Raw genomic sequence first — 13,402 nt, 5'->3', positions numbered from 1 at the left:
AACATCAGCCTCTAGAAGTCTTGCTCAGTGATCTCAACAGTTAGGTTACTGACGTAGAGCACCTTTGACTCTGCTCAGTGTTGGGCCAACTGCAATCGGGCTCAACCATATATCTTGTACTTCTTCTTGACAATCGTATTAAAATTGCCACTATTGCTACGATATTCACCTGGTTTAATTAATTATCAGGAAAGCTTTTTTAGGAATGGTACTACGGTGATCAAAGGAGTGGTCGAACAGTCTCACACGCACGTGGATGGCAACGTTGCTAGATTGTCGTACCAGCCCTTATATATATACATATATATATATATATATATATATATATATATATATATATACACACACACACACACACACACACACACACACACACACACACACACACACACACACATGTACACACACACACACACACACACACACACACACACACACGCGCACGGAATCTTCATAGCCTCGCCCTCCGTCTCCTCCTTCCTCCACCTCTCTTTCTTTTTCCTTTCTTCGTATTTTCTTCTTTCGTCTTATTTGTTCTTTCTCCTTTTTTCTGCTTTTTTTCTGTGTTATTTTGCACAATACTTTTTTCTTTTTTCTTTTCTTTTTATTCTCATCTTCTCCTTTTGTTATTCTTTTTTTCTTTCCCTTTTCTTTCTTTTTTTCTTTTATCTTCGTCTTATCAATTTTCTTTTCTTTTATTATTTTCTCCTTCATCTCCTTCTTATCACCATCCTTCCTTCCTCCTTCTCTTCCTCCTCCTCCCCTGTATATTTTATCCTTCTTATTTGTTAACATTCTCAGTGCGCGCATTGAAATTTCTAGTTTAAGGAAATGGTACAATGGATCTAATTTACGTGCGCTGTGAATGTTCTCTCTGCTCGCATCCTTGTGATGTGATTATTTTACCTCCTTTTTTCTCAGTTGCTTTATTATCGTTTCTCTTTTGTTTTCGGTTACTTAGTGTACGGCGTTAGGGTCTGTACGGCGGCAAAAGGAGATGGAAAGAATTGTAAAGCTAGCAAAAGTGTTCCTAAAGTCGTGCTGGAAAAATGAATGGCAAAATGCTCGAAAAAATGCAAGGAACAGGATTGAAAATAATTGATCGGGCAAATAAATTATGAATATTGCTCTGAGATGGTAGGAAAGGTAGGTAATATAATTTAATGCCATTGAAAGCACAATACGTGAATCACCATATGTCCAAGGAATAGGATTGGAAATAGGCGATTCGAGCAATAAACCTGACAATTGTAGTGCGATGGTGTATTATAGTGAGGAAAGATCCATAATATAATATCATTGAAAGCAAAATACGTGAATCAGCATAAGCCCAAGGAATAGGATTGATAAATATAGTCGGTTTCACGAGAGCTGGCGGGTCAAATCCTTCAGGGATGGACTCGCGTGCTTGGCATCATTGTTTGGGTGACAATCTCTGCGTCGCTCATTGGCTGTTGTTTACTAGATCTAACCTACCGTGACATAACCTACTATCTCTTTGCTCTCTGGTCCCTCTTTAAGTCAATACAGGCACCCAAGCAATGATACCAAGTCCGCGAGTCCACCCTGAAAGATTATGGTGATTCAGGCAATAAAACTGAAAAAAAAATGTAGTGCGATGGTATATTATGGTGAGGAAAGATCTATAGTATAATGCCATTGGAAAGCGAAGTGCGTGAATAAACAGAAGAGAGGACCAAGAAGAGGAGGAGGAGGATGAGGAGGAGGACTACGACATAGCGATAAGCAGGAAGAAGAAGAAGAAGACGGAGGAGGAGGAGGTTATCATTTGTCATTTGTTTTTTGGTTTTTGTATCCTCGAACATGTGGAATCTAATGCTTTATTTTTATAGCAATTATTTTTTTCGATAAGAATGTTCCTATTATATACTTTACTGCATGAAAAAAGAGAAGGTATTTGTCTCTTTTACTTTGAATAAATTAATGAATGAAAAACTGGGTAAATATAAGAGTATTTTTTCGTGCTTTTAAATAATAGTAAATTCCTGAATCATTTTACAACATTTATTTCTCATTGAGAGAGAGAGAGAGAGAGAGAGAGAGAGAGAGAGAGAGAGAGAGAGAGAGAGAGAGAGAGAGAGAGAGTCCTCCTCACAACGTAACTCTTTTCTCCCACATTTTATCTTCAAAGTTATACAGTTTATTTTTTTTTATCTTCCCACACATGTTAAAATAATTACATAAACTTCATCATCATCATCACCACTTGTTACGATATCAAAATCATCTGTTTCATCTTCGTCATCATCATCATCATTCTCACCTGTCATTTCACCATCTTTATCTTAATCTTATTTATCTGATTGCTTACCTGGAAATACCTAGCTCAAGAATGACAATACACTCTTATTATTATTATTATTATTATTATTATTATTATTATTATTATTATTATTATTATTATTATTAGTGGTGGTGGTAATGTTTTTTTTTTACATTTCACCTCACACTTCTACCTTCACACTCCCTTCCTCTTTTTTCCTCCATTGCTGTCTCTCTCCTTATATATTCTCTGTTGTTATCTTCTTCCTCATATTTATTCACCTGTCTCTGCTCTCTACCTGTTTATCGAATGCGCTTCTTACATTGCCTCTTAATTCCACCTCCTCCTCTGCTCGCAACACCTATGTAATTCCTCTTTATTGTATCATATCATCTCTATTAACACAGTATTCCCCTCCTCCTCCTCTTGCTGCTCTTCCTCTTCCCTCTTCACAATTTCTCATCCTCTTTCTCGAATCTACTCCCTGCTATTACCTCTCATTGAACTAAAACCTTATCTTTTTACTCTTCCTCTTCTTCTCTTTCCTTATATCCTCTCCATCACCAAATATCCCCCTCTTCCTCCTTGCAGCATCGTCCCTATCCTTACATCATCATCACTTATCCTCTTGCTCCTCTTCCCCTTCCTCCAATCTATTTCTTCCACATCATCACTTCATCCTCATCTTCTTCTCCCTCATACAGTGTCTTCGCGGTCTGTGTTTCGATTCGCCTGCAGAAATCCTTGTATTCGGCCCACTTTCTGATCCCCTCCAAGAGCCAGTGGCCGTAGTACTTGGGCTGACTCTCCCTCTGCTCGCACCCCGGCAGGACCACGTTCACGTTGGCGTGGAACCGTGGCTCCAGGAAGAATGGGACGGACAGCCTGCCAAGGGAAAGGTGAGAGAGGTTTGGAGATGTTGTTTGCCGTTTGAGTTCCTTTTGCTCTTAGGCTTAGAATAGATAGTGCCTGGGGGAGGAGGAAGGAAGGGCTGTGTGGGAATGGCGAGTTTGTGTTGGTGATGGTTAGGTTAGGTTAGTGGTGCAGTGTTACCAAACCCAACACACATATACTTTCACGAACCCTGACCTCCAAAATCTTTCAAAGGGTCATATTCTTACGTATCTAGCCTAGTATATCCATCCTAACCTATCCAACTTAACTTAACCTAATCTAACCTATCTACTATTCCAACAACAACAACAAATAAAATTACCTATCCAACCTAACCCAACCAACCTACACACACCTATTCCACCACCAACAACAGCAACAACCTTACCAAACCAACCTAGTCCAACCTAACATAGCCTACCACCACCGCCACCACCACCAGGCTCACCTATCACCACAGCAGTCGATCACGCGGTGTTTGGTAGCCTTGAGAGCCCCGCCGCTGGTGTAGGAGAGCAGCTGGCCGATGTTCATGACGAGGTGAACGGGTTTGTGCGTCACGTCGATGATGGAGTCGTCCTTCCACCAGCGAACCTGCAGCCCCGGGTACTCGGCAAAGGTGGCCAGCAGCGTGACCTTCGTGGTGTCCTGGTGTTCGGCCGTCTGGATCACTGTAGGGGAGGAGGGAAAGTGTGTGAAAAGGAGATGTGGTTCGAGTGCGTGTTTCTTTTGGTTTTAGAGACAGAATAGGTGACGAAAACTTACTGCATGACGGAACTTTGGTGCCTCGCTGACTGTATCACTATAACGATGGAGGAAGAAAGATGGCAGAAGGTGTGTTTAATGTTTTGATGGTCTTTTGTTTTAAGGCTCAGAAAAAGTGATAAAATATCTTTGCTCATGGCTTAATATGTCTGTTTGGCTGCTTGGATTAGAGAGGGAGGAAGAAAGAGAAAAGGTGTCTCAAGCAGGTATTTTTTTGATCTCAGTTCCTTGTTTTTAGACTAAGAAGAGATGAGGAAGGAGATGATAACGTGGCAAGACCTTCAATTTACCCGGAAGAAAGGAGTTTGAAGAAGATGAAAAGAATATGTCAGCTAGTTTTGCTTGAGGACATAGAGAATGCAATGTAAGATGACGATAATTGAAAGGTGATGAAGATGATAACGTATTGCAAGACCATCAATTTACCCGGAAGAAAGGCGTTTGAAGAGGCCGAGACTAGAACATGTCAGCTATTTTTGCTTGAAAACCCAGAGAATGCAAAGTAAGATGACAAAAACGTGAAAGGTGATAAAGAAGATGATAGAATAACGTATAGCAAGACCATCAATTTACCCGGAAGAAAGGCGTTTGAAGAGGCCGTGAATAGAACATATCAGTTACTTCTCCTTTTAGACTCAGAGAAGGCAATGTAAAATGACGATAACGTGGAAGGTGATAAAGATGATAACGCATAGCAAGACCATCAATTTACCTGGAAGAAAGGCGTCTTAAGAGGCCGGGAATAGACCATATCAGTTACTTGTGCTTTTAGACTCAGAGAAGGCAATGAAAGATGGCGATAACTTAAAAGGTGATACAGATGATGACCTTACAAGACACACCATCACTTACCCGCGTCACCGTCACGGGCTTCATATGTCGGGTTGGTCTGGCCGGGTAGCGGATGAGCCGGAGCGTGGAGAGATGCGGATCCCTGAAGATGTCGGCGTAGAAGTCGCTGGGTGCTCCGTAACCTTCCGCGATCAGGCTCAGCAGCTCCCGAAGCCTCGGTCATCTTCTAGTGGTAGACCTCCATCCATGTCTGACAGAAAGAGAGGTGGAGGAATGGTAAAGATGAGAGGTAGATGTAGATGAATATAGTGTTGATTAGTAGTAGATAAGTAAAGAAAGGCAAGAAGAAGGAAGGAAAGATAGCCAGAACGAAAGAAAGAAAGAAAAAGAGAGGTTGGTAAAAGGATTGAAAGATTGAAAGAAAGAAAAGAAAGACAAAAAGAGAGAAAACGAAAGAAAACAAACAAATAAAAAGAAAAAAAGGAAGGAAAGAAAAGAAAACACAAAAAAAACAAAGAAAATATAAAAAGATAAAAAATATACGAAAGAACGAAAGAAAAACAGAAAGGTTGAAAAATAATTGAAAGGTTGAAAGAAAGGAAAGAAAGACAGAAAGAGAGAAAAACGAAAGAAAAACAAACAATTAAAATAAAGTAAATAAAAAAAATAAAATATATAAAAGATAGAAAAAAAAAGAAAAGAGAATCTAACATCCTATCCCTTACCCTGAAGTTCCTGCCCTCCTCGGATTCCCTAGACTCTAGAGGCCATTGGTTGTCCTCGATGATGAACTTCTCCTCCAGCGATATGAGTCCTCCTTCGGCTTCCCCTGCTTGCCCGATCTCGAAGGCTAGGAAGGAGAGGACGCGGTGGTTGTGGTGGTGGGGTGGTGTGTGATGGTGGTGGTGGGGGGTGGTGCTGGGTAGGTGGTGGTGATGATGGTGGTGGTGCAGGCGAATTTAAGTTCCTCATCACTATTCTTACATTCGGTTCACCTTCAATTCACTATCTTCATAACCACCACTATCACCACCACCACCACCATCATCTGGGTAAATAGCTCGCTGATCAATCGACTGATTACAGACAGACAGACAGACAGATGAATATTCTCGTTCGTGTCGTGTTTCGTCAATATTATTCAAATTTATCAACGTGCATAATTTGTTTCTATATAAAGAGAGTATAACCCTCTTGATAACGTACTTACTGCATGTCGTGTCATTGTACCTCATTGCAGCTTCGAGTCATTTGCGTCACTTATCATTCAGAATCGTTTTTATTTTGTCACGCACCTGGAACTAGAAACAGAGACCGAATCCAGAGTAGCTTGCTGATTGGTTAGGTCACTGCATTATCTTGTATGGTCGCGAGAAGGGAACTCGTAACCGTGTATCATAACAGCCATCGGAACAAACAGATGATCTCACTGATCGGTTCGGTCGACACGCAATGCAACAACGAGACCGACAAACCACAAAGAAGAAGTAACAGATGAAATTACTCCGAAAGTTACTCCTGACCCGCACTTGATCTCCCTTCTTTCTCTATAAGACATCAAGTTCTTATATATCCTCAAGGTCTATGCCAAGTTTCGAGGTCATCCCTCACGTTCTATCGTTCTCAAGTTTTATGCCAAGCTCAGAAGTAATCCCTCAAGTTTTAGTGAGTTTTCAAGTTCTTAAAGCCCTCAAGTTCTTATAACTCCTCAAATTCTATCAGTCATCAAGTTCAAACAATTTATCGAGTCATTCCTCACATTCTAGCAGGTCTTCAAGTTCTGTGCCAAATTCCCAAAGTCATCCTTCATGTTCTAGTAAGTTCTCAAGTTTTCATAAATCCTCAAATTCTGTCAGTCATCAAGTTTTAATAATTTATCGAGTCATTCACCACGCTCTAGCAGGTCTTCAAGTTCTGTGCCAAACTCCCAAGTCATCCCTCATTCTGCCAAGTCCTCTAAGTCCCCCAGTCATCCCTCAGTCCTCACCTTCCTTGTGGGACACGTCTCAGTGGATGACAGGAAAGTATACGCTGTACTCGTTGCTGCAATTATGGTTTAAAGACTTGAGATGGCCATCCTCTGCTCCATCGGCAGGCTGGCGGAGGAGGAGGAGAAGAAATGGTTATAAAAGAGACAGGGGAAAAGAGAGGAAGAGAAGAGGCAGTGGATGGATAGATAAGGGACATGGTGCAGCTAGATGAGAGACGGAGCAAGTAGATATTAACTTGAGAGGAAGAGACGGACAGAAACCGAGACCACCGTTGCCAGATTATCGTACTCGGAGCATCACGTATCCCGGCTTCTCACCCTTTAAATGTCACCAGGAAACAAGAATAATTAACCTTTTCAACGATAACAACACAAAAAGCCAGTTATTGGGGCACATGAGGCAGCTTTGTGGTTGAAATCTGGGAATATTAGAGACTGAGTACGACAATCGGGTAACGTTGATTCCGAGACGCGTGAACAGACCCACCGATCTCAAACACTTCGATGTCCAAGACCACACACACATTTGACAAAGCTTTCGTAGGAGTTGCGGGCATTTCAACGGGTAGTCTCAAATAAAGATCCACAGAGTCAAGTGGAGAAGCAGGGACAACGATAAAGACACGGAATAGCGACGAATACAAAGGAACGGAGACCCAGAACGATAAACATGGATTAGGGACAAAGAAATACAAATACGAAGAGACGCGGAGACCCACACGAAGGAGGACAAAGAAGACGAAAACAAAAATAGACCCACGCATGAAAAACGACAAAAAAGAAGACGAAGACAGATAGGGAACCACGAAGAAGAAGAAGAGGAAGAAGAAGAAGAAGGAGAAGAAGAAGAAGAAGAAGAAAGAGAAAAAGAAAAAGAAGAAGAAGAAAAAGAAGAAGAAGAAGAGGAAGAAGAAGATGATGATGCTGGGATGAAAGGAACGGGAAAGAAAAGAGAGGATGAAGGGCGAGGGAAGGAAAGGAAAGGACAAACGAAAGGAGAAAAAGTGGAAAGGAGGAAGAGAAAAAAAAACAGAATTAAGGTACAGGAGAGAAAATAGGATAAATAATATGCTCGTAAGGAAGATAAAGAAGAAGAAGAAGAAAAAGAAGGAGACCCACACAGACACAACCCCCCGCCTCGACACCTGAAGAACCACTTGGAGTGTCGCAGCAGCGCCTCCTCGTCGTAGCCGTCCACGTTCTTGAGGTAGATGAAGCCCACGGTGGTGAGCGCCTCGTGCAGCTCCTTCACCAGGCCGGCCTGCGTGACCCTTGGCCAGGCTCAGGTCGATGACGGCAGGACCTTCTTCCTCCTGTATGAGCGAGAGAGAGATGGATAGATAGATCGATAAAGAGTTAGATAGATATAGATAGGGATAGATAGAGAGAGCTTGAGCGAGAGAGGTAGAGAGAGCAGGATCTGCTCTTCCTCCTGCCGGGGCGAGAGAGAAAGTTAGACTGATAGAGAAATCGATAAAAAAAGTAGATAGAGAGTTATATATAAATAGATTGATAGAGAGAGCTTGATAAATATAGACAGAGAGGTAGAGAGGGCAGGATCTTCTTACCCACCAGTCGTGGTGAGCGAAAGATAGAAAGATAGATAGAGGTAATAGAGATAAGAGATAGGTAGACGTTATATATATATATATATATATATATATATATATATATATATATATATATATATATATATATATATATATATATATATATATATATATATATATATATATATATATATATATATGCAGAGAGAGAGAGAGAGAGAGAGAGAGAGAGAGAGAGAGAGAGAGAGAGAGAGAGAGAGAGAGAGAGAGAGAATAGAGTACATGTGCCTTTTTTCATATTCTCCATCAGTTCTTCGCTTCACTCAGAAAAAAACGACAACAACAGAAGGTCAAAGTATAGATCAATGTTGCAAGAGCGGAAAAAATATTTTAAAAGAACATAAGATATTCAAAACATCAAAAATAAAAAGAAAGAACGTAAAATAAAAAAAAAAAAAAAAAAATGTGTGTGTGTGTGTGTGTGTGTGTGTGTGTGTGTGTGTGTGTGTGTGTGTGTGTGTGTGTTTACCTATTTGTAGTATACAGGACCTGAACTCAAGCTCGGTCAGTCCTGTCTCCCACTATATTTGTCCAGCTTTTCCTTCAATTTTATTTTATGTGTGTGTGTGTGTGTGTGTGTGTGTGTGTGTGTGTGTGTGTGTGTGTGTGTGTGTACAAGTTCCTCTTACCATGTTTTCCACGTCGGCGTAAACACCTGACACACAAACACACACACACACACACACACACACACTAACACAAACGCACTGTCTTCTCGGCACCACTTATGAGACGCAGCAGCTATCCGCTTCCTCCTCACGCCACGGCCTCGGGTGCTGCACTGCCACACGTCCAATCTCGCCCTCCCTTAAAAAGCTAAACTGTCAGAACTAATCAGTAATCACATCTAGTATGCCCCGTATTCTGAGACGCATTCGGGTCTCACAACAATATATTCCCTTTTAATTTTATTTTTTTTACAGCAGAGGAGGCAATTCAAGGGCAAAAACACGAACAGCAACAACAAAATAAAAAAGCCCTCTATATTTTGCTTCGTACAAAAAATAAAGAAGAGCGAATAAAAGGTAAAAAACAAGATCAAGTTCAGGTGCAGAGGTGTCTCGGTACTCTCCTTTTGAATGAATGTGTAGCGGCAGCTTAGGCCGCTACTGAGAAAGCCAAACATTTCTGTTTGTGTGTTTTCTAGACAGCTAGTTTATAGCTTGTATAATGCAGTGTGATTCTTTATGGCCGTCTGTTTAGGTTCAGAGATACGACTGATAACCCGGTGGTGACTCCATTTATAAGCAAATTTATTCTCGAGAATATACACGTTTTTACATACGGTGATTGATTATTTACAGAAGTTCATATGCGCTAATATTTACAATAATGGCTCTATGGTGATGCAGTTTCAATATGTTTATATATATATATATATATATATATATATATATATATATATATATATATATATATATATATATATATATATATATATATATATATATATATATATATATATATATATATATATATATATATATATATATATATATATATATATATATATATATATATATATATATATATATATATATATATATATATATATATATATATATATAGTGACTCGCAGTCTGATGAATAGGAAGACAAGATATTAGTGTGTTATGAGAGTGGAAGAGGAGAAAGAGGACAAGGTGAGTTACAGGGCAGAATGAAGAAATGAGGGCGAAGGAAACGAGAAAGAAAATGGTGTGTTTAATTGGTGACAACAAGTGTTTCCTCTTTCCAAAGTTCACAAAGGGAGGTTAGTCGGGCTGTGGTGAGTGCTCTTTCACGATCACGATGCATAAGGGTGGTCAGACTATCACTATGCTCATAACACTACCCATGGAAGTGCTTATACAACCTCTACGAAAGACTTATCTTATGTGTGGTGGTAAGGTTTGGTTCTCAGACACTTTCGGCTCCAAAAACAACAATTTTCAAAGGCCACAAATTAAGTTAGTCGGGTTCTCATTGGTGTTTTTTTCATGTCCACGGTGCAGAGGTCAAACTACTAATAAGCTCGTAAAACTACCCATGGAAATGCCTCAACAACATCTACGATAGCCTTGTCTAATGTGGGTATGTTCTTAACAAACAGTACTATTTCCTAAGGCTTGAACATAAGAACATAAGTACGTAGGGGTCTGCAAGAGGCCGGTAGGCCATACAAGGCAGCTCCTTTGAACCTAAGCTCCCGTGTATCTAACCCCACCTAATATCGCTGTCCATTAATTTATCTAATCTATTTTTGAATGTGACAATTGTATTGGCACTCACCACGTGACTGCTAAGCCTATTCCACTCATCCACCACTCTGTTAGTAAACCAATTTTTGCCTATGTCCCTGTTGAATCTGAATCTATCTGGTTTAAACCCATTACTTCGTGTCCTACTCGGCTCTCTTACAAACAAAACCTTATGAAGATCCCCCTTATTAAAGCCCTTCATCTATTTATAAACCTCGTTCATGTCTCCACGCACCTTTCGTCTTTCCAGAGAATTCAAGTTTAACTGTTTGAGTCTTTCCTCGTATGGCAAGTTTCTCAACCACTGAATCATCTTAGTCATCCTTCTCTGCACCGATTCTAACATTTTGATATCCATTCTAGTATAGTAAGGTGACCAGAGCTGAACCGCATAGTCAAGATGAGGTCTAACTAATGCTAAATTGCCTAAATTGCCTTGCCAAACTATCACAAGCTAGGTTGAAAAAACTACACTTGAAAGTACCTGCAAACCCACAACGAGAGAGAGAGAGAGAGAGAGAGAGAGAGAGAGAGAGAGAGAGAGAGAGAGAGAGAGAGAGAGAGAGAGAGAGAGAGAGATTTTTTACATAGATTTACATAGAAAATCAGACCACACAGACCCCATGGTCCAGACTAGGTGGTCTGTCCTAAACCTAAGTGAATCTACACTAATCAGATGGCTCCAAAATGTTGCTTTTCTACTTTAGTTAATATTAAGTTCAAGGAAGTGACGGTCGAGCTTGTTTTCAAAGGAGTCAATCGTGTTACACTGGACCACTGACGGTGGAGCTTATTCCATTTTCGCACTACAACGTTGGTGAAGAATAATTTGGTGCAGTCTGAATTTACTTGTCTACATTTGAGTTTTATGCCATTGTTCCTCGTTCGCAAAGTGTCATCGATCATAAACAATTTTGTTCTGTCTACATTCGTGAAACCATTAAGTATTTTAAAACATTCGATCAATTTTCCTCGGAGGCGACGTTTCAAGTAAGAACATGTTAAGGGTGGAAAGCCTTTCTTCGTAGGATTTGTTGCGCAAGGAAGAGATCATTTTTGTTGTCCGACGCTGAACACTTTCTAATTTAGCAATGTCCTTTGCATGGTGAGGCGACCAAACTGTACCGCATATTCCAAGTGGAGTCTGACTAAACTATTATTATTGAATCAGCGGTCGATGCAGTTTCAATAAATGCGAAGGAGGACACAGTGTATCTGATCCATGCGGGAACCAACGACCTTCAGTCAACCCAATCTCAGGACCTGTTAGCAAAATACCGTCAAGTCATTCGGAAATACAAGACCAAGTCCCCTCACATCATCGTCTCTGGGATTCTACCGAGTCAATACGTTCGCCGGATTTAACAGTAAAGCGTACGGCGTCAACACTAGTCTAAAGCAGTTATGTAACGATGAAGGCGTAGCGTTCACGAATGCGTGGCATCACTTCAATCAGCGCCCAGATTTGTTTTCGGAGGACGGACTCCACCTGAACGAGGTTTGTTCGGCCCGGCTTGAAGGCTCCTGAACGAGACAGTTAAAAGCTTCTCGAAAAGCTATTAAAAAAACTGCAGGTGAGGGCAAGGCCAAGGCAACCCTTGATCAGCCGAACCTTAGCGTCGATGCGGCTTGCAAGAAACTGCAACCAACGACGCCCCTGACAAGCGAACTCATTCAACACGACGCGGCAAAACCAGGAGCCACATTTCCATTTTGTACACAAATGCACGCAGTAGTAGGAGTAGGTAGGAAGACACCTACCGAACGGGCGTGAGCTACTCCCGGTGAGGATATATGGGAAGCGAGGAGGGTGCTGAAGCCCTTCAAAGACCCTTCCCATGTCCTCACTAACCGTTTCCCTTTTGTCTCATCAACACCAGAGAGCAGTTCAGTATGCTCTCTAAAGACAGTTCCTCTCTTTCACACCACACTACATTCACACAACACACACACCTTTTCCCAAAATTCAAAATTCAACATGGCGAAAAAAATAACTGCCTCTGAGTCCCCGCCTGGGGGGGACCACAAATTCCCCCAGGGAGGACTCCCCTTCTGGCTGCCGACTTGAGAGGTGTCCTGATAACTCCTCGAACCTCCTCCTTATCAATTTCTGCAACATTCGCGGTCTCCGTTCTAATTTTCATTCTGTGGAACACCATCTCTCCTCCTCTAAATCTCACCTTCTCTTCCTCACCGAAACACAGGTTCTGAGGCTACTGACAGCAACCTGTACTCTATTCCCTCCTACTATCTCTATCCTAAGTTTCAATCCAAAGCTGGATGTTGCGCCTACGTGCGCAACGACATCACTTGCTCTCGTGCCCACGACCTTGACTCTTCTGAATTTTCCAACATCTGGCTAAGACTTCACTGTCATTCTATTACCAAATACATCTGTGCTGTTTATCTCTCTCCTAACTCTACCAACTATATAAAACTCTTTGACTATTTGAACTCTAAAGTGGAGCGCATCTTGACCCACTCTCCCCTCGCTGAAATCTCCATCTTGCGAGATTTCAATGTTCACTACCAGCTTTGGCTTCCATCCTTTTTCACTGACCAGCCTGGTGAACAAGCCTACAACTTTACTCTCCTCCACGACCTAGAGCAGTTGGTTCAGCACTCTACTCGTATTCTGACCGTCTTGGAGACAGGCCCAACATTCTAGACCTCTTCCTTACCTTTATCCTTCTGCTTACTTTGTCAAACTGTTATCTCCGTTGGGCTCCTCCGATCATAACCTTATTTCTGTATCCTGTCCTATCGCTCCTGGACATCCTCTGGACCCGCCGAGGAGGCGATGCTTCTGGCATTTTGCTTCAGTTCG

General features: G+C 41.3%; 1 pseudogene; it reads right to left on the bottom strand.

The window, feature by feature from the left end:
* Positions 1-2,009: 2,009 nt before the first annotated feature.
* Positions 2,010-11,799, bottom strand: LOC126998871 (uncharacterized; annotated as a pseudogene).
* Positions 11,800-13,402: the final 1,603 nt, after the last annotated feature.

Source organism: Eriocheir sinensis, chromosome 1 (genome assembly GCF_024679095.1).
Source record: "Eriocheir sinensis breed Jianghai 21 chromosome 1, ASM2467909v1, whole genome shotgun sequence".
NCBI lineage: Eukaryota > Metazoa > Arthropoda > Malacostraca > Decapoda > Varunidae > Eriocheir > Eriocheir sinensis.
Note: the sequence above shows the minus strand (reverse complement) of the source record. Positions and strands in the feature narration are given on the sequence as shown.